Source organism: Urocitellus parryii, chromosome X, assembly GCF_045843805.1.
Source record: "Urocitellus parryii isolate mUroPar1 chromosome X, mUroPar1.hap1, whole genome shotgun sequence".
Lineage (NCBI taxonomy): Eukaryota > Metazoa > Chordata > Mammalia > Rodentia > Sciuridae > Urocitellus > Urocitellus parryii.
This window is the reverse complement of record NC_135547.1, coordinates 76,161,918-76,181,706: the sequence shown is the minus strand read 5'-3', so window position 1 is coordinate 76,181,706 and position 19,789 is coordinate 76,161,918. Positions and strand designations below refer to the sequence as shown.

The window sequence follows — 19,789 nt, the reverse complement described above, 5'->3', positions numbered from 1 at the left end:
CACATGACTGTAATGTAGTGTTTTGAAATGGCCTTGTTCAGAAATGTTTTCAGTTACACAACTTTAAAAATGTGTCCTTCTCAGATGGAACATGTAACTCGAGATGTTTCTTCCTACTTTGTCATTTATAAGTTTTCCTATCCTATCCTTACCCCACATTTAAACACAGAAATAAAGGGTTTAGTCAAACTTAATGTCTTCATCATTCAAACATAACTGTATCCCCACATGCCCCCCTTATTTATTTATTTATTTATTTGTAGTTGGACACAATACCTTTATTTTGTTTATTTTTTATGTGGTGCTGAGGATGGAACCCAGGGCCTCACACATGCTAGACAAGAGCTCTACCACTGAGCCACAATCCCAGTCCCTCTTTTGTGTGTGTGTGTGTGTGTGTGTGTGTGTGTGTGTGTGTGAGTGTGTGTATGTGTGTGGTGCTAGGGATCTAACTTAGGGCCTTGCACATAAATAGTAGTCAAGTGCTCTCCCACTGATCCACATTACCACCCCTTTTTATTTTTTATTTTGAGACAGGGTCTCACTAAATTGCCAAGGCTGGCCTCAAACTTTTGAGATACTTCTGCTTAAGCTTCCTGAGTCCCTAGGATTACTGGCTTGTGCCACCATGCCCAGTCCTTGTTTGTTTGGTTTCAGTTTTGGTTTTGGTTTTGTGTACTAGGAATTCAACCCAGTGGTACTAAGTCTCCAGCCCTTTTTTATTTTTTATTTTGAGACAGGGTCTCACTAAGTTGTGTAGGGCCTTGCTAAATTGCTAAGGCTGGCCTTGAAGTTGGAATCCTCCTGCCTCAGCTTCCTGGGCCCCTGGGATTATAGGAGTGCATTGCTGTAGCCACTTTCCCTGTGTTTTTTTAAGGTCAGAAGTAAAATACTACCAAGAGAAGGTATAGATGCTAAAGATGTAGGTCAGTGGTATAGACCTTGAGGGCCTTTGTTTGATCCCCAGCACTGCAAAAAGAAAAGGTATTATGGTATTTTTAATTAAAGGGAAAAGATATTTGATTTTAGTGAAATGTTGATTGCACCATTACAAAGTTTTCACCTAATAAGATGGAATTCGGAGCCAGTTGTGTTGATACTCACCTGTAATCCCAGGGACTAAGGAGGCTGAGGCAGGATGCTTCCCAATTCCAGGCCAGCATCACCAATTTAGCAAGACCCTATCTCAAAATAAATAAGGGCTGGTGCTGTACCTCAGTGGTAGAACACCTCTGGATTCAATTCCCAGTACCACACCAAAAACTAATAATAATAATTATTATTATTTGGCAAATTATCTATTTGTAAACAATTAAAATATACATCTAGGATGAATAAAAAGTCTCTGTGCATCTATATTAGATGGCAGTATTGTAAGAGAGCCACTGTATGTTAAAAAGTGTTAAAATGGCTTCTCCATGTTTCTAGAAGCACTTACATATATTACCTATGAGACCATGATGCACCCAGGTCTTTGGACTGTGTCATGTGGACATAGCTTGTTCCCTGTTTTTTCTTGGTGCTACCATGTGTTTAAGATCTAGCTATTTAGTGTTGTGATTATTCTGATTTTTCATCTGTTTTAAATTTGTACTTTTTGGATAGCAAATATTAATACCCTTCTATTTCAGACAGCCAATTTTTGATGCACTTTTGTGTATGCATAATACAAAATACTCTAAAGAAAAATGGTACTGTTATGTAATTGTTAGGTTCTGGTAGTGTATCAATACAAATAAAAATATTTGCCAAGAAATTAATTAAATTTACATACAGAAAGAAAGGGATATTGCAATGTTTTCTGTTTTTGTGTGAAGAGAACTATTTGGTATAAGTCACATATTATGTGAAAGACTTACTATAAGACACTAAAACAGCCAGGCATGGTGGTACACGCCTGTTATCCCAGCAACTCAGGAGGCTAAGGCAGAAGGATTATGAGTTCAAAACCAGTCTCAGCAGATTAGCAAGGTACTTAGCAACTCAGCAACACCCTGTTCCCAAAAAGGGCTGGGGATATGGCTCAGTGCTTAAGCACCCTGGGTTCAATCCCCTGTACAAAAAAAAAAAAAAAAAAAAAAAAGACACTAAAACACTCTGGTTAAGAATGAAAAGAAAAAAAAGAGCTATAACTTCATTCTGTAGTTTGGTCTAAATATCTTTTGATTATATTTTTGGATTCTATTGAATGGTAATTTAGCTGACATATGGGCACAACTTGTACCTGATTTTTAAATATGTGCCTCTAAAAATCTAAGCTCAAGGCAAAAGGTGAAATGAAACAGGAAAGCTGTATCCATTTGCTATAATAAGTGGTTCAGGATTGTTTTATATCAAATGTTTCATTATAAAACATGATAGAGGCTAGAGCTATTGTCAGCTTTGCTAGGACACTATTATGCATTTTTACAAATAATAAAAGCTATTGAAAGTACTTTAAAAAGCTCTCAGGAAACCTGTTCTCATTCTAACTGCACAATAACCTGAAATTTAGGTCAAAATATTTATCACAGAAGCCGAGCATGGTGGCCTACGCCTATAATTCTAGCTATTCAGGAGGCTGAAGCAGGAGGATTGCAATTCAAGGCCAGCCTGGACAATTTAATGTAATCCTGTCTCACAATAAAAATGTAAAAGGGCTAGTGATGTAGCCCAGTGCTGTGGGCCTTAGGTTTAATCCCCAGTACTGCAAATATATATTGCATATCTGTGTCCTCACTTTCCTCTCTCTTTTTTTTTTTTTTGTGATGCTTGGGATCTAACTCAGGGCCTTGTACATAGACAATAGGCAAGCACTCTACCATTGATCCACATTCCCAGCTCTTTTTATTTTTTATTTTGAGACATGGTCTCACTAAATTGCTGAGGCTAGACTCAAACTTGGGATTTGGTATATATACTGCATATATATTTATGCAATTGTACACATATAACAGGAAATTATCATAGAACTAAAAAGTCTTAAAGGGAAGCTACAAGGGCAATCATTGTTCTTGAAGAACAGGATGTACCATATAGGAAATAAGATATAAAGTATAATTGAACCAGGCATGGTGGAGCACATCTGTAATGCCAGTGGCCCAGGAGGCTAAAGCCGGAGGATCATGAGTTCAAAGCAGCCTCAGCAACTAAGTGAGGCCCTAAGCAACTTGGTGAGAACGTGTCTCAAAATAAAATATAAAAAGGGCTGGGGATGTGGCTCAGTGGTTAAGTCCCCACCCCTGGGTTCAATCCCAGGTACCAAAAAGAAAAAAGAAAGAACATATAATTTCTGAGCCAGTACTATTGAAACAGGATGAAATTACTAAAATTTTAGTTTATGTGCAATGTCTCTGTTTATGGTACAAGTCTAAATGCATTCTTAATTTGAAAATGAAATCATACTACCAGCAATAGACCATTATGTTGATACTCTAAAGAAACAATCGCCACTTCCATAAATCACTTTAAATTTCTAAAATAAAGTATGGCACACAATTTAGCTTCTTTAATAGTCATTTTAATTCCACAGAGAAGTTTTTTATAAGTATCCTTTTTTGTATGTGCTTCTAGGTATCAAACTCAACCTGGTACATGCTAAGCAAGTGCTCTACCACTGAGCTACATCCCCTGCTCTAAAGATCCTTTATATTAATCAGTTAGAACATGGGAAAATATGTAGTTGTTTGTATCTGAAAAGTGTTCCAAACTCTAAGTCTAGAGATAATAAAAAAATCTTGTAGATGGAATGGAGATATAGCTCAGTGGTAGATATTGCCTAAAACCATGCTTGAGGCCCTGGATTCCACCCCAGCATTGCAAAAAAGAAAAAAAGAAAAAAAAACCCACTGCTATAGAATTTTGTAATATGTATACATATTGGATTAAAGAAAATTTATAGTCATGTTGGTGTGTTATGAAGTTAATACTTACATGATTTTTCTGCATATTTCAAATGATATGTGTACCACTGTACTTAAAATGAATGAATTATCCGAGTACATACATTTGAATGTGTGTTTTGGTTTGTAAAACTATATAATTTCTTGTATATTTCCAGAAATTAATTTTATAAGGTTTTATGTATCTACTTCTAAATATAGTATATAGCCAGGTGCAGTGGTGCACGTCTGTAATCCCAGCAGCTCGAGAGTTTGAGGCAGGAGAATTACAAGTTCAAGACCAGCCTCAAACTGGAAGCACTGGCATACACCTATAAATCCCAGCAGCTTGGGAGGCTGAGACAGGAGGATGGTGAGTTCAAAGCCAGCCTCAGCAATGGCGAGGCACTAAGCAACTCAGTGAGACCCTGTCTCTAAATAAAATACAAAATAGGGCTGGGGATGTGGCTCAGTGGTCAAGTGCCCTTGAGTTCAATTCCCAGTACCCCCCCCCAAAAAAAAGACCAGCCTCAGCAGTTTAGCAAGACCCTAAGTAATTTAGTGAGACCTTGTCTCAAAATAAAAAAGGGGGATGGCTGGGGATGTAACTCAGTAGTTAAGCATCCCTGGGTTCAATCCCCAGTACCCCCCAAAAATGTATTAAACAAACATAACATAAAATCCATCATCTTAGCCATTTTAAGTGAACAGTTCAGTAGTGTTAAGTAATCTCACTTGTTGTGCAAGAGATCTTCATCTTGCAATACAGAAACTATACCCATTGAAAAATAATTCCAGCCAGTTGCAATGGGGCATCCCTGTAATCCAAGATACTTGGGAAGCTGAGGCAGGAGAATAAGAAGTTCAAAATCAGCCTGGACAAGTACCTAGACTAGAGACCCTGTCTCAAAACAAAAATTTTAAGTGGACTGGGGATATAGCCAATATAGCCAGTGGTCACACACTTGCCTAGCAAGTAAATGTAAGGCCCTGAACTCAATTCCCAGTACTGCAAAGAGAGAGGGAGGGAGGGAGAGAGGGAGGGAGGGAGGGAGGGAGAGAGAGAGAGAGAGAGAGAGAGAGAGAGAGAGAGAGAGAGAGAGAGAGAATGACTCCCCATCTCCCCCATCCCGGTAACCACCTTCTACTTTGTTTCTTGAATTTGACTACTTTAGGTACCCCTATATGAGTGGAATAATACAGTGTTTATAATTTTGTGACTTACAAGCCTAGTCCCTTTTAAGAGCTCAGCTGATGAGGTCAGATTCACTCAGGATTATTTCAGTATTTTTTTTTTCAGTACTAGGGATTGAACCCAGGGGTGCTGTACAACTGAGCTATATTCCCACTCCTTTTTATTTTTTATTTTGAGACAGGGTCTGTACTAAGTTGCTAAGACTTGTCTGGAGCTTGTGATCCTCCTGCTTCAGCTTTCTGAGTTCCTGGGATTACGGGAGTAAGCCACAACACCTAGCTTCTTTCTTTCTACTTTCTTTACTTTTCTTATTTTTTAGCACTGATACTTGAACCCAGGGGCACTTTGCCATTAAACTACATCCCCAGTTCATTTTTTAAGCTATTTTGTTTTGAGACAAGATCTTGCTAAATTGATACAGCTAGCCTCAAATTTGTAATCCTCTTTCTTCAGCCTCTTGAGTAGCTGGGATTACAGGTATGGACCACCACAACAATCTTTATTTCTGTTATTATTTAGTTTTACAAGTCACCTGATGTGAGGCCTTAATTAGTTCTGCATGATCCCTTCCCAGCAGTGCCTAGATTAGAGTTTGACTAAATAACTAGAACAAAGTACTTATACACCGGTGTGGGTGGGATATTGAGAGCCATTGTAGAATTCTGCCTACCCACAAATGGCAATGAGGAAGAGTGCTAAGCGGTTGGGGGAGGCTGTCAGACAGTTTCACACACTGAATTAAACTTTTGCATACAGTATTAGCCCTTTCAATTTGTAGAATTCTAGGCAATAGAGCATTGAAAAAGAGTGAAACAGTCTGATACCATGTTTAAGGTAATTAAGTTCTTGCCTTAGAGTAACTGCAGGATTTGGAAGAGGAAAGCAAAAGCAAGAAAAGTAAATTAACTGAGACTAAAAAGCCATTGATAATTTCATCCCCTGCCCTATGTAGTGAGCAGAGTAGAGATATCAGTGATAGGGACTCCCATGGGGAGCTGGACCGTAAGAAAGCATAAATGGAAAGGAAAAACCAACCAGGCTTCCTATTGCATGCTGAAAATAGGTGAAAGGGTGTAGCACAGAGCTGTAAGAACACATGTGGGATATCAAAATAGCTCTGGAATTCATCCTCCACCTCCATTGCCAATGCCACTCCCCTCAGAGTACCTTAGGCAATTACAACAGCTCTCTAACTAGTCTCTGGGGCTCTAGACCTAGCTAACTGTAATGTTCTGTACTTGACCTTAGAAAATCTAAAATACAAGTCAGAATTAAGTCAATACCCTGCTTAAGGGCTGGGGATGTGGCTCAAGCGGTAGCACGTTCGCCTGGCATGCGTGTGGCCCGGGTTCGATCCTCAGCACCACATACAAACAAAGATGTTGTATCTGCTGAGAACTAAAAAATAAACATTAAAAATTCTCTCTCTCCCCCCCCTCTCTCTCACTCTCTCTTTAAAAAAAAAAAATCCTTAATACCCTGCTTAACATCTGTTGATGATTGTGCATCATCTAGTTTCATGTACAAGGCCCTCCATATGTCAGCTCTGTTTACTAATCCAGCCAAAGTGATATTGCTGTGTCAGTCTCCTACACTTAGACCCACAGGGGACACATTGAGAACTGATGGAACTTTCTATGAGTGACAATTTTCACCCCATAGATGAGGGATGGAGAAAAATGGATTTTTTTCCATTCCATACAGGAGAGAGACCCTGCCCCTTTGGAAAAGGAGAGAGAAACGCCTCAGAAATGGGATTGGGGGCTGGGGATGTGGCTCAAGCGGTAGTGCACTCGCCTGGCATGCATGCGGCCCGGGTTCGATCCTCAGCACCACATACAAACAAAGATGTTGTGCCTGCCAAAAACTAAAAAATAAATATTAAAAAATTCTCTCTCTCTCTCTCTCTCTAAAAAAAAAAAGAAGAAAGAAATGGGATTGGCAGGATCCTTTTTCTTACCCAAAGTTTTTGTAATGTAAACAGGGCCTTACATCTCCAAATTTTATAGCCTGCTGTCATCTCCAAAGTCATCCCCTTTTAAGTGTGAATACCTAGGGAAATAGTGCTCCATCTTCCTGGTAGCCAGGGACCTAGTCCTGTCTGTAGCCATTTGGATCTCTTGGGAAGATAAGAGATGTTTTGTTATCCTTTTCAATCAATAGACAAATAGCCACGGATATCATCCTCATGGTATATAAAAAGTAAAATATGTCTAGGGGAAGTGGAAGCAAACATTATATCATATACATTCCTGTATTTCAGGCTTTTTTCGGGGAGAATAAGAAATCCAGGCAAGGTTTCTTTCTCACATCCAGGATTCTTCTATCTTCTTATCTCATTCAACATGCTCTCTTAGGACTTTTCCACCCACTCTTAACTGCTACTTGGATCCTAAGAACTTCAAATATGCCACTACCTGCTAGACATCTTTATCTGCAAGTACTACAGGCACCTCAAATACCACATGTTCAAAATGGAACTCTTCACTTCTGCCCCCAAACTCTTGTAGTCTCTACATGAATTGATAGCAGTACGGTCTGTGTCACACTTGTGGCTGCCCTCAAATTTGAACAGTCTTTCTATAGAATTTCCACATTATGAACCCCTGCCTCTCCAGTGTTGAGTCAGAGCTATTTTGCCAGTCTCCCTTGTAGCTGACAGTCATGTGACTTAGATTTCTCCGATCAGAAACACCTGCACAAGACTCTGATTCAGAACTGAGCTATATGAGGAAATATGTTCTATGTGGACTTTACTTTCTTTCTCTATCTTTTTTCCTGTCAGGGAATTTCCAGTGTTTTCAAGGTTGACTTCTCATAGCTACAGTGGTCAAGTTTCCTCTTATGCTCTGGGCGAGGGACCTGTATAATTTGGCTACTTCTACCACAGTTTGGGGCATTGTTTCTGGAAGTTTGACCTCTGATCTGGTTCTTCAGCTCTCCCAACAATTACAAGATTCCCCCAATATTCTTTTTTAAAATACCTTTTCTGCTTAGTTTTCTTCTGTTGGTATCAACTAATTTCTCTGACAAATACACATCCCACCATACAAAACTAGAACCTGGAGTCATCCTTGACTCTCCCTTACCACCAATATCCAAGCAACCCTGGAGTCTATTAGTTTTATCTTCTAATCACTTCCTGATTATGACCCTTCCTCTTTATCCCAATTACCACTTCCCTCCCTAGCTCTGATCCTGATAATTTTTTATCTACACTATTGCAACATCCTCCTAATTAGTCTCCTAGTCTACAGTCTTGTTCCTCTTTCAATCTTAAGATTTCACACTAATAGAGGGATCTATATAACACACAAGGCCTGACTGTCATACATTTGCTTTAGATCCCAGTCCTCCCCCCTTCCTATTTTGGAATGTTTGCTATTACAAGATGGAACCACTTGCAATGTGTGGCTGCACATGCATGTACACACACACACACACACACACACACACCTACACACATCTTTTATCTCTTGGCTCTGTGCCTTTGTTTGTGTTGTTCCCTTAGCCTAAAATGACCTTTCTTCCTTTCTTGGAGACATTCCTCCTTACTTCCATAATACCTGTACATACATCCAGCATTGTACTTATAAGGAGGTACTGTAATTGCCTATTTATGTGTCTGCCTCTCCAGGCTAGATTGTGAGCTCTCTGAGAGGCAGATAAGTTTGAATTCATGTATGTCTCTCTCCTCAATGCCTTCCTTAGTGCCTGGCATTTAGTATGCATAAAATAAATGTTTGATAACTGATTAATACATTGATTGACTTAATTAAAACATCATCACATCTCGATGATAGTTTCTTTACAATTCCCTACCTTCCAATTTTCTGGGCCTGCCTCTCCATTTTTTTTCCCAGTTCTGGGGATTGAATGCAGGGGTACACTACCACTGAGCTACATCCCCAGCCCTTTATATATATATTTTTTATTTTGGAAAAGGGTCTTACTAAGTTGCTGAGGCTGGCCTTGAACTTCTGATCCTCCTGCCTCAGAATCCCAAATGGCTGGGATTATAGGCATATGTCACTACACCCAACTTGGACCTCATAAAGCAGCTTGTGTTTACTTCCTATACATACTTGGTACATTCCCTTTAAAAAATGATGTAATATTCACATAACACAAAATTAATCTTTTTTTCTCTGCAATACTGGAGATGGAACCCTGTCTCTAAATAAAATACAAAAAAGGGGTGGGGATGTGGCTCCATGGTTAAATGCCCCTGAGTTCAATCCCCAGTACCCCCAGAAAAATCTATTCAATAATTGATGTTCATTTGGGTCAGTTTTATCTTTTGGCTATTGTGAATAGTGGTGCTCTAAACATCTGTGTACAAGTTTTGAGTTGAATACTTGTTTTCAATTATTTTGGGTAGAAACCTAAGAATGGAGCTGCTGGATCACATAGAAATTCTATTTTTAAAAAACTTTTTGAGGAATTGCCAAATTGCTTTCTAGGGTGGCTGCATCATTTTACACTGCTACCAGCAATACATGAGGGTTATAATTTCTCCACATCCTCACAGCACATCTTTACCTCACCCTGGCAGTTGTGAAGTTGATTTATATTTCTCTAATGACCAGTGATGTTTGGGTTTGTTCTTTTGAGTTAGGGTCTCAATACAGTGCGCAGGCTGGCCTTGAATCCTGGGCTTAAGCAATGCTCCTACCTCAGTTTCTCTAGTCTCACAGGTATGTGCCATCATGTCTGGCTCATTGAATTATTTTCATGTGCTTTTTGGCCATTTGTATGGAAAAATGTCTAATTAAATCCTTTGCCAATTTATTTTAGTAGATATTTAATTTTCTTAGCACAGTTTCAGATTTGCATAATTGAACCAGTATTACACAGAGTTCAATATATCCACACCTATCCTCTCTACGCCCCATAAACAGTTTCTCCTACAATTAACAATTTACAATAGTGTGGTACATTTCTTATAATTAATAAATCTTAATAAATCAATATTAATACATTATTAATAGTTTACATTAGGGTTCACTTTTTTGTATTGCACATTTTATAGACTTTGCAAATGTTCAATGACACCTATTATAAAGAATAGTTCAAATGCCCTAAAAATCCCCTGTGCTCCATCTATTCAGCTTTTCCTCCTACCCTCCAAAACCTCTAGCAACCACTGAACATTTTACTTTCCCCACAGATTAACTTTACTCTTACAACAGTTTTATATTTATATACAGGAAGAGTGATTAAGATAGTATAGAAAGTCCGCATATACTCCATATTCAATTTCCATAATTATTAACGTGTGTGTGTGTGTGTGTGTGTGTGTGTGTGTATTTAAGTAACCTTAAAGTCCACCAGTAGGAAGTTGATTAAATAAACTCTGGTGCAGCTATCGGTGTAAGACTATGCAATTACAAAACCAATGCGCAGCTCTCTATGTAGACCAACTTTAAAAGATTTCCAGGATATTCTCAAAAGTAGGGAAAGCAAGGTGCAAAACAGTGCACATATAATCCTACAACTTATGTTTTCTTTAAAAAGGGGGGGGGCTGGTGTTGTGGCTCAGTGGTAGAGGGCTCACCTAGTGCATGTGAGGCCCTGGGTTCCATCCTCAGCACCACATAAAAATAAATAAATAAAATAAAGGTATTGTGTCCAACTACAACTAAAAAATATTTTTAAAAAAGGAAACATATATACGTATGTATATATATATATATTCATATATATATAATGATAAATGTATATATCATCATCTCTGGAATTATATTTGTATATCCTCATATAGTCTTATGAAACTGATAACTATAGTTGGCCCTAAGGAGGGGAAGTGAACTGAAGGTAGAAAAGGAAGGGAAATTTACTCTTTACTATATACCTTCACGTAGATTTTAATTACTTTTTGTAGTACTAGGGATCAAACCCAGGACCTTGTGTGTGCTAAGCAAGCTCTGTATTATTGCACTACAACTTCAGCCCTAGAGTTTTTTTAATCTTTTTTTATATGCTGTATCATATATCACTTTTATATCATAAATTGTGTATAAAAATTAAATACTGTGCCAGATGTGTAAATACTGTGCCAGATGCTGTAATCCCAGCAACTCTGGAGGCTGAGGCAGGAGGATGGCAAGTTTCAAGCCAGCCTCAGCAATTCAGTGAGACCCTGTCTCAAAATAAAAGACAAAAAGAGCTCAGGGTGTAGCTCAGTGGTAGAGCATCCTTGAGTTCAATACCCAGTACCAGCTTTCCAACTAGGGCCTGGCAGAATGGCTCCCGCAAAGAAGGGTGGCGAGAAGAAGGGCCGTTCTGCCATCAATGAGATAGTGACCCAGGAATACACCATCAACATTCACAAGCACATCCATGGAGTGGGCTCCAAGAAGCGTGCTCCTCGGGCACTCAAAGACATCTGGAAATTTGCCATGAAGGAGATGGGAACTCCAGATGAGCGCATTGATACCAGGCTCAACAAAGCTGTCTGGGCCAAAGGAATGTCCCATATCGTATTCGTGTGCAATTATCCAGAAAACATAACGAGGATGAAGATTCACCAAACAAGCTCTATACTTTGGTAACTATGTCCCCATTACCACGTTCAAAAATCTACACAGTCAATGTGGATGAGAACTAACTGCTGATAGTTAAATAAAGTCATAAAACTGTAAAAAAAAAAATACCCAGTACCACCATAAAAAATTAGATACTGTATGTAAAGTAATGTTGAAAGGGGATGAAATGCCATTTTCCCAAAATGAATCTGAAGTATATCACAGACTCTATCAAACTTTCTAACTTCTATCTGCTCCCAATGCCTGACATAGGGTTGAATAGCACTTCCACAAGTAACTTGCAAAACACTTCTTTAGATGGAGGTCTGGGCAAAAATTGAAGACCTTGGGAGCACAAGGGGGCTTTTTCACTTCTTTTCTGAAAGCAGGAATTCTGCAAGAGAAGGGAGACACAGAAGTGGTGAATGCAGGCTATCTGTCAGAGAAAACAGTTTGACCTTTTGGAACATGACTTAAGACAGGGTTTTAGCTACAGAGAGAGCACATTTCATAAAGGCCAAAGAATGTGTTTACTTGAAGATATTCCAATCTGATCGTGTGGATTTTAAACAGAAAGCATGTTTAAGTGAAACTAAAAGTGGTTACAAATGATCACATTAAGAATGTCGTCAAAGAAAGAATGACAAACAGAAGAGGTGCTGGCACTTTCACAAGACAGGAAAAGAGGTCAGAACTAAGATTAGAGCCTTCAAGTCTTTAATTCCTTTACACACATCTGAACCTGTTTTTCCTACTGTTCACTTTTCTCAGAGTCCTATCCACTACACCCTCTGGAATCCTTATTCTTTGAGAGGCCAACTCCACTAATCCTAGCATTCTTTGTGGACCTTTCCCTCCCTGCCCCTATCTGAACAGCACTGGGGCTCTAGCCTGGGCTCCTGCTTCTCCACAGCCCCTTTTTTTCTTTTTTTAGAAAGAGAGAGAGAGAGAATTTTTTAATATTTATTTTTTAGTTTTCAGTGGACACAATATATTTTATTTAATTTTTATGTGGTGCTGAGGATCGAACCCAGCGCCCCATGAATGCCAGGCGAGTGCATTACCGTTTGAGCCACATCTTCACCCTCTCCACAGCCCTTTCTTGAAGGAGACTGCTGCTTCTCTCACCCTCTGCCTACCACAAGGAGAAGGGGATGGGAGGGGACGAGGGAAGCTGTCTCCTGTCTCCCAATTGCAAAATCCACCACTCCTAAGTAAAAATAAATAAATAAATAGAAATAAAAAATAAAAATTAAAAAAAATCTATTCCTTTGAGACTTATGACATTTAGCTTTACAACCTTCTCCACAACCCTAAAACTAGCACTCCAGCCTCCTTACTCAGTACGAATATTGTGTATGCATGTGAAACTGGGGATGGAACCCAGGTGCACTTTGCTATATCCTCCATCCCTTTTATTTCTTATTTTGAAACAGGGTCTTGCTAATATGCAGAGGCTGGCCTCAAACTTGTGATCCTCTTGCTTTGGTGTCCTGAGTTGCTGGGATTATAGGTATGCACCATAACACCTGGCTCAATAAGAATTTTTTTTTTAATTTTTAATATTTATTTTTTAGTTCTCGGCGGACACAACATCTTTGTTGGTATGTGGTGCTGAGAATCGAACCCGGGCTGCACGCATGCCAGACGAGCGCACTACCGACTGAGCCACATTCCCAGCCCTCAATAAGAATTTTTGAATCAAGCTTTCAGTTTTCCTCTCTACCTACCCCATGTTCTGTCATCAGCAAGAAGATTCAAGAAATAATCTGGGTGACAAACTGACTCCCTGACCATCCAATTTCTTGACTTTCTCAATTGCTTTGAAGAAAGTTTCCAAATTCCTTCCATTAACAGATGATTCTTCAAATACAGGCACCTATTTCATTTCCTGACAAGTTTTCTGTTTTGTGTTGCTAAAACAGAATACGTGAGACTGGATTTTAAAAGAACAGAAATTTATTTCTCAGAGTTCTGAAGCCTGGTAAGTCTAAGATCAAAGTGCCAGCAGGTTCAGTTGTCTAGTGAGGGCTACATCCTGCTGAGGGGAAGAACACTGTCCTCACATGGCACAAGGTGAAAGAGCTAAGAAGCCAAATGCTGCAGGAAACCCCTTTTATAAGGGCCTAAATGCCATTCAGAAGGGAGGGCCCCCTCATGGCCTATATAAAGTCCTCATCTTTTAATACTATCCCATTGGCCAACATCTGAATTCTGTGTGTTTGTTTTGCAGTGCTAGGGATCAAATCCAGGGCTTCACACATGTTAGGCAAGCAATCTACCACTGAACCACACCCCCAGACCGCATTACCTGAACTTCAGAGGAGATATCTCCAAACCACAGCAGCTTCTTATGTGTTTTATATTCCAGCTATAAGAAATAATTTATAGTTCTCTGAAACCAGTGCTTATTTATTCCTCCAGGCACTTTGCCTGTCCTCATATCTTTGTTTGCAATGCCAGTTCTATTCCCACTAACTATATCTATTAAGCAGTCATAAAAACGACTCATTTCATAATTTAGCCTTGCACTCTTATTCTGCCTTAACTCCAGAAACTTTGTTTTCCATTCCATTTAAGCCCCTACTCTCACACCCTGGGCTTCTTCATTGCCCAGAAAAACCCAACCTCTGGAATCTTAAATCCTAGTCTCACAAAAAGGCAAAGCTACTTCTACTTCTGGGCAAGATTGAGTAATTTACCCTACCTACTAAAACAGCAAAGAAAAAGGATGAACTATATGAAACAATGGGCTTTGGATATCAGACATCTGGAAGCATATGATAATGATCACAAAAAGTTGAAAAACAAACAAGATGATTCTAATGATGATCCCAGCATACTCGCCTAGAGAGAATTGTTAGGCCACAGTGTAGAAAGGAGGAACTCAGGCAGAACTCAGCAATCTCTCTTAGTTGAGAAGATAAAGTTGGGAGTCTAGGGAGAACAAGGTAACTAAAGTTCTGTACAGTACAGAGTACTGGAGAAAAGCAAGTTGCACAGAGAGAAAGCTCTAGAAATTTGCAAGGGATGTTCATCATGTTTTCCACTGATAATAGGTCAGTGCATGCACATAAAGAAACTGCCTAGAACTAGGGGTGTGGCTCAGAGTTTAGCATGGAGGAAGTGTTGGGTTTCATCCCCAGCACTGAAAAAAAAAAGATAAAAATAAAACTGTTTCAGGGGCTGGGGATGTGGCTCAAGCGGTGGCGCGCTCGCCTGGCATGCGTGCGGCCCAGGTTCGATCCTCAGCACCACATACAAACAAAGATGTTGTGTCCGACTATAACTAAAAAAATAAATATTAAAAAAATTTCTCTCTCTCTCTCTCTCTCTCTCTCTCTCTCTCTCTCTCTCTCTCCCTCTCTCTCTCCTCACTCTCTCTTTTAAAAAAAAATAAATAAAACTGTTTCAAAGTAACTTACCAACTTTCCAGGACAAAGTTTAATTTACAGTAAGTATTTTTGTTTTGTTTTGTTTTTGCAATACAGGCGATCAAATCCTGGGACTCATACATGCTAGGAAGTGCTCTATCACTAACCTACATCCCTACTAAGTTGCCAAGTTTGGCCTTGAATTTGTGATCCTCTTGCCTCAGCCCTCTGAGTAGCTGGGATTACAGGTGTGTCCACTAAACCCAGCTGCATATTTACAGTAGTAAAAACATTTACCACTCAATAATGTAAAATTAACAATCTCTGGCATTCAAAAAAATAATAAGCAGATAAAGAAGCAGGAAAATATGATCTACAACAAGGAGAAAAATCAATCAATAGAAAATACAGGTGATATAGTTAAAACACAGGAATAGTGAAACAGTTATTATATAACTATATTCTATATGTTCAAGTAAGTAGAGGAAATTTGAACATATTAAGTACAGACACATTTTCTTTTAAAAAAATCAAAGTTCTAGAGAAAAAAAGGCAATGCCTATATTTATAAAAATACAGTAAATTGAACTGGGTGTGGTGGCATATGCCTGTAATCACAGTGATTTGGGAGGTTGAGGCAGGAGAATTGCTAGTTTGAGACAAGCCTCAGCCTAAGCAACTTAATGAGACCCTGTCTCAAAATTTTTAAAAAAGGGCTGGGATTGTAGCACTCCTAGCTTCAATTTCCAGAACCAAACAAAGAAAGAAGAAAAAGAAAACTCCCTCCCTCCTCTCTCTCTCTCTCTCTCTCTCTCTCTCTCTCTCTCTCTCTCTCTCTCTCTCTCTCCTCTCTTAAAAAAAAAAAAGAAAGTATACTCAACTGAAAAAAAGAACAGATCATCAATGAGCTGTAGGGAAACCCTAAGCTTTATACATGTAATTGGAGTCCCTGAAGAAGGGGAATGAATAGAAAAAATAATGGCCAAACTTTTCCCAAATCTAATGAATACTATAAACAGAGATCCAAGAATCATAATAAATACCAAGCATAAGAAACATAAAAAGAACTATACCATGAAGAGCAAGCTAGCCAGGGGTGATAGTTCAGGCCTGTAATTTCAGCTACTCAAGAGGTTGAGGCAGGAGGATTTCAAGTTCAAGGCCAGCCTGGGCAACATAGCATGACCCTATCTCAAAACCAGAGTGCTTGCTTCAGCAGCACATATACTAAAACTGGAACAATACAGAGAAAATTAACATGGCCCCTGTGCAAGGATGACATACAAATTCATGAAGCATTCCATAGTTTTTAAAAGGCCTGGGAATGTGGCTCAGTGGTTAAGCGCCCCTGGGTTCAATCCCTGGTACCAAATAAATAAACAAACAAACACATATAAAGCCAGAAAAGGGATGGTGTGTAGCTTGGTGGTAGAGTGCATACCTGGGTTCAATCTTCAGTATCAAAAAATGTGTTAAGGGGCTGAGGTTGTAGCTCAGTGGCTGAGCACTTGCCTAGCATGAGTGAGGTGCTGGATTTGATCCTCAGCACCACATAAAGATAAATAAAATAAAGGTATCATGTTCATCTACAACTGAAAGTTTTTTAAAAAATGTGTTAATAAATGAATTCATCAAAGTTGTAGGGTACAAAATCAATATATAATAACTTTTGTTTTCCCATGTACCAGCATTGAAAATTCAAAAAGTAAATTGGGCTGGGGATGTGGCTCAAGCAGTAGTGCGCTCGCCTGGTGTGCGTGCGGCCCGGGTTCAATCCTCAGCACCACATACAAACAAAGATGTTGTGTCCGCCGAGAACTAAAAAAATAAATAAATATTAAAAAATTCTCTCTCTCTCTCTCTCTCTCTCACTCACTCTCTCTTTTAAAAAAAGTAAATTAAGAAAACAATTATATTCACAATAACGTTGAAAAAAAATAAAATACTGTGGAACAAATTTAACTAAGTAGGTGTAAGACTTATATATGAAAACTATAAAACATTGCTGAAAAAAATTACAAAAGAAGTAAATAAACGGAAAGATAACATTCATGGATTGGAAGAATTAATATTGTTAAGATGACAATACTCAAACTGGGCATGGTGGTACATGTCTGTAATCCCAGCTACTTGGAAATCTAAGTTCAAGATTAATCTAAGTTCAGGAGGACTGCAAGTTCAAGGCCAGCCTGAACAACTCAGTGAAAGAGAGTCTCTTTTAAAAAGGGTTGGGAATATAACTCAGTGGTAGACCATGTGCCTCACGTGTGTAAGGCCCTGGATTCAATCCATAGCAAATTAAAAAATTACAATACTCCCTGTGTTAGACAGCATTCCATCACTAAATAAAATATCTGCAATAATCCACTTAAAGAACAGATTTGTTTTGGCTCACAGTTTTGGAGTTTCCAGCCCAGGATCAATTGGCCCTGTTGCTTTTGCCCTGTGGGAAAGCAGCATATCATGGTGGGAGTGTTTTGGTTTTTTTCATCTTTTTTTTTAATTGTTCTAATTGGTTATGCATAATAGGAGAATGCATTTTGACACACTGTAAACAAATGAAACACAACTTCTCATTCCGCTGGCTGTACATGGTGCAGAGTCACACTAGTTGTGTAATCATACATGTATATAGTGTAATAATGTCTGTCCCATTCCACCATTCTTCCCATCCTCAAATCCCTCTCCTCCCTTCACTCCCCTCAACCCAATCCAAAGTTCCTCCATTCTTCCCTAGCCATATGGATCAGCATCTTCTTATCAGAGAAAACATTCAGCCTTTGGTTTTATGGGTTTGGCTTATTTCACTTAGCATGATATTCTCCATCTCCATCCATTTACCTGAAAATGCAATAATTTCATTCTTCTTTAAGGCTGAGTAATATCCCATTGTGTTATGTGTATATATAGAACATTTTCATTATCTATTCATCTGTTGAAGGGCATCTAGGTTGGTTCCATAGTTTAGCTATTGTGAATTGAATTTCTATAAACAATGATGTGGCTGCATTACTATAGTATGCTGATTTTAAGTCCTTTGGATATATACCGAGGAGTAGGATATCTGAGTCAAATGGCTCCATTCCAAGTTTTCTGAGCAATCTTCATACTGCTTTCCCGAGTGGTTGCACCAATTTGCAGTCATGGTGGGAGTGTTTGGCGGAGCAACACCACTCACCTCATGGCCAAGAAGCAAAACAGAGGAACAAAAGGGGGTCAGAGTCCCAATGGCACACTCCTAAATACCTAAGGAATTCCTAACAAGGCTCCATTTCCCTAAGGTTCCACCTCCTCCCAAAAGTGTAACCCTAGGGCTGGGGATGTGGCTCAAGCGGTAGCATGCTCGCCTGGCATGCCCGGAGCACTGGGTTTGATACTCAGCAACACATAAAAATAAAATAAAGATGTTAAAAATAAAATAAAGATGTTGTGTCCACTGAAAAACTAGAAAATAAATATTTTAAAAATTTTCTCTCTCTCTCAAAAGTGCAACCCTGGGGAAAAAGTCTTTAGCACATGGACCTTTGGGTCAAGATTCAAACTATAGTGCTCTCCAAATCGATATATAGATTTAATGCAATCACTATGTAAATAGCCCCCCGAAGAACCCATAACTGTCTCTACAAGGAACAGCACTGAGCCTGAGCATTTAGGATTTTTAAAGGCAAAAATCGCAAAAACCACATCCAGGTTGACGTAGCTACAAGCAAGCAGGTACAGAAGCTGAATTGGGCAGTTAGCGAGACAATGTAATGGGTACAATGGGTACATTAGTATATCCCAAGGGCCTTTCCAGGTTGGCATAGCAGCAAGCAAGCAGAAGGGAAGCGGGTCAAAATGACCCTAGTTGAGTATAAGTTAGAGAATGGTTACTAACATCTAGATAATCAATCTCTGACAAGGTACATTGCCCAAGAGAAATGGAAACCAAAGAGAACAATTTTACATTGTATAAGAATTGCTATTTTTTGTTGCCAAGTATGCTATGCTAGGTAACTATTAATGGGTACAGAGGCGGGTCTTTTCCATGGGAGAAGCATTTCTTACATGATATGGAGTCTCGAGGTAAAATGGAGTCTGTTTGGTCATTGCCCATATAGCCTGGCCCATAACAATTTTTTTTTTCAGAAATAGAAAAGCCCATCCTAAAATTCACATGGAATTTCATGGAATATTGAGGAGTCAAACAATCTCGAAAAAGAAGAAAGAAAAACCAGGTATGGTGGCACATGCCTGTATTTCCAGCTACTCAGTAGTCTGAGGTACGAAGATCCCTTGAGCCTGCAAGTTTGAGACTAGCAGCCTGGGCAACATAGCAATTGATACCCATCTTAAAATAACAACCAAAGGGGGGGGAACAGAAGGAAAATGGAGGACTTCCACTTCCTGATTTCAAACCTTACCAAAGAACTATAGTAATCAAAACAGTGTGGTACTGGGATAATGATAGATATACAGAATGTGTTAGTCAGCTTTTTGTCACTGTGACAAAATACCTGAGAAAAGCAACTTAAAGCTGGACAAAGGCTGGGGTGGCTCAGTGGTATAGTACTTGCTACCATGTGTGAGGCACTGGGTCTGATCCTCAGCACCACATAAAAATAAATAAATAAACGTCTATCAACAACTAAAAATATATTTTTAAAAAAGCCGGACAGATTTATTTTGGCTCACAGTATCAGAGGTTTCAGTCCATGGTTGGCTGGCCCCAAGGTTTCTATATCATGGTGGAAGGACCTGGTGGAGGAAAGCTCTTCACTTCATAGCAGTCAGGAAGAGAGATAGATAAATTGGGGCGGGGTGGAGGGTGGGGGTGGGGAGTGAGCATAGAGA

The 19,789-nt window shown here is 39.2% G+C and overlaps 1 non-coding gene and 1 pseudogene across 1 annotated transcript; both read left to right on the top strand.

Moving 5' to 3' along the window:
• Positions 1-11,300: 11,300 nt before the first annotated feature.
• Positions 11,301-11,665, top strand: LOC113199587 (large ribosomal subunit protein eL31 pseudogene; annotated as a pseudogene).
• Positions 11,666-16,159: 4,494 nt separating this feature from the next.
• On the top strand, positions 16,160-16,266 carry LOC113199591 (U6 spliceosomal RNA). The gene has a single exon (XR_003302970.1). It is a non-coding gene; the product is annotated as a U6 spliceosomal RNA (small nuclear RNA).
• The last annotated feature ends 3,523 nt before the right edge of the window (positions 16,267-19,789 follow it).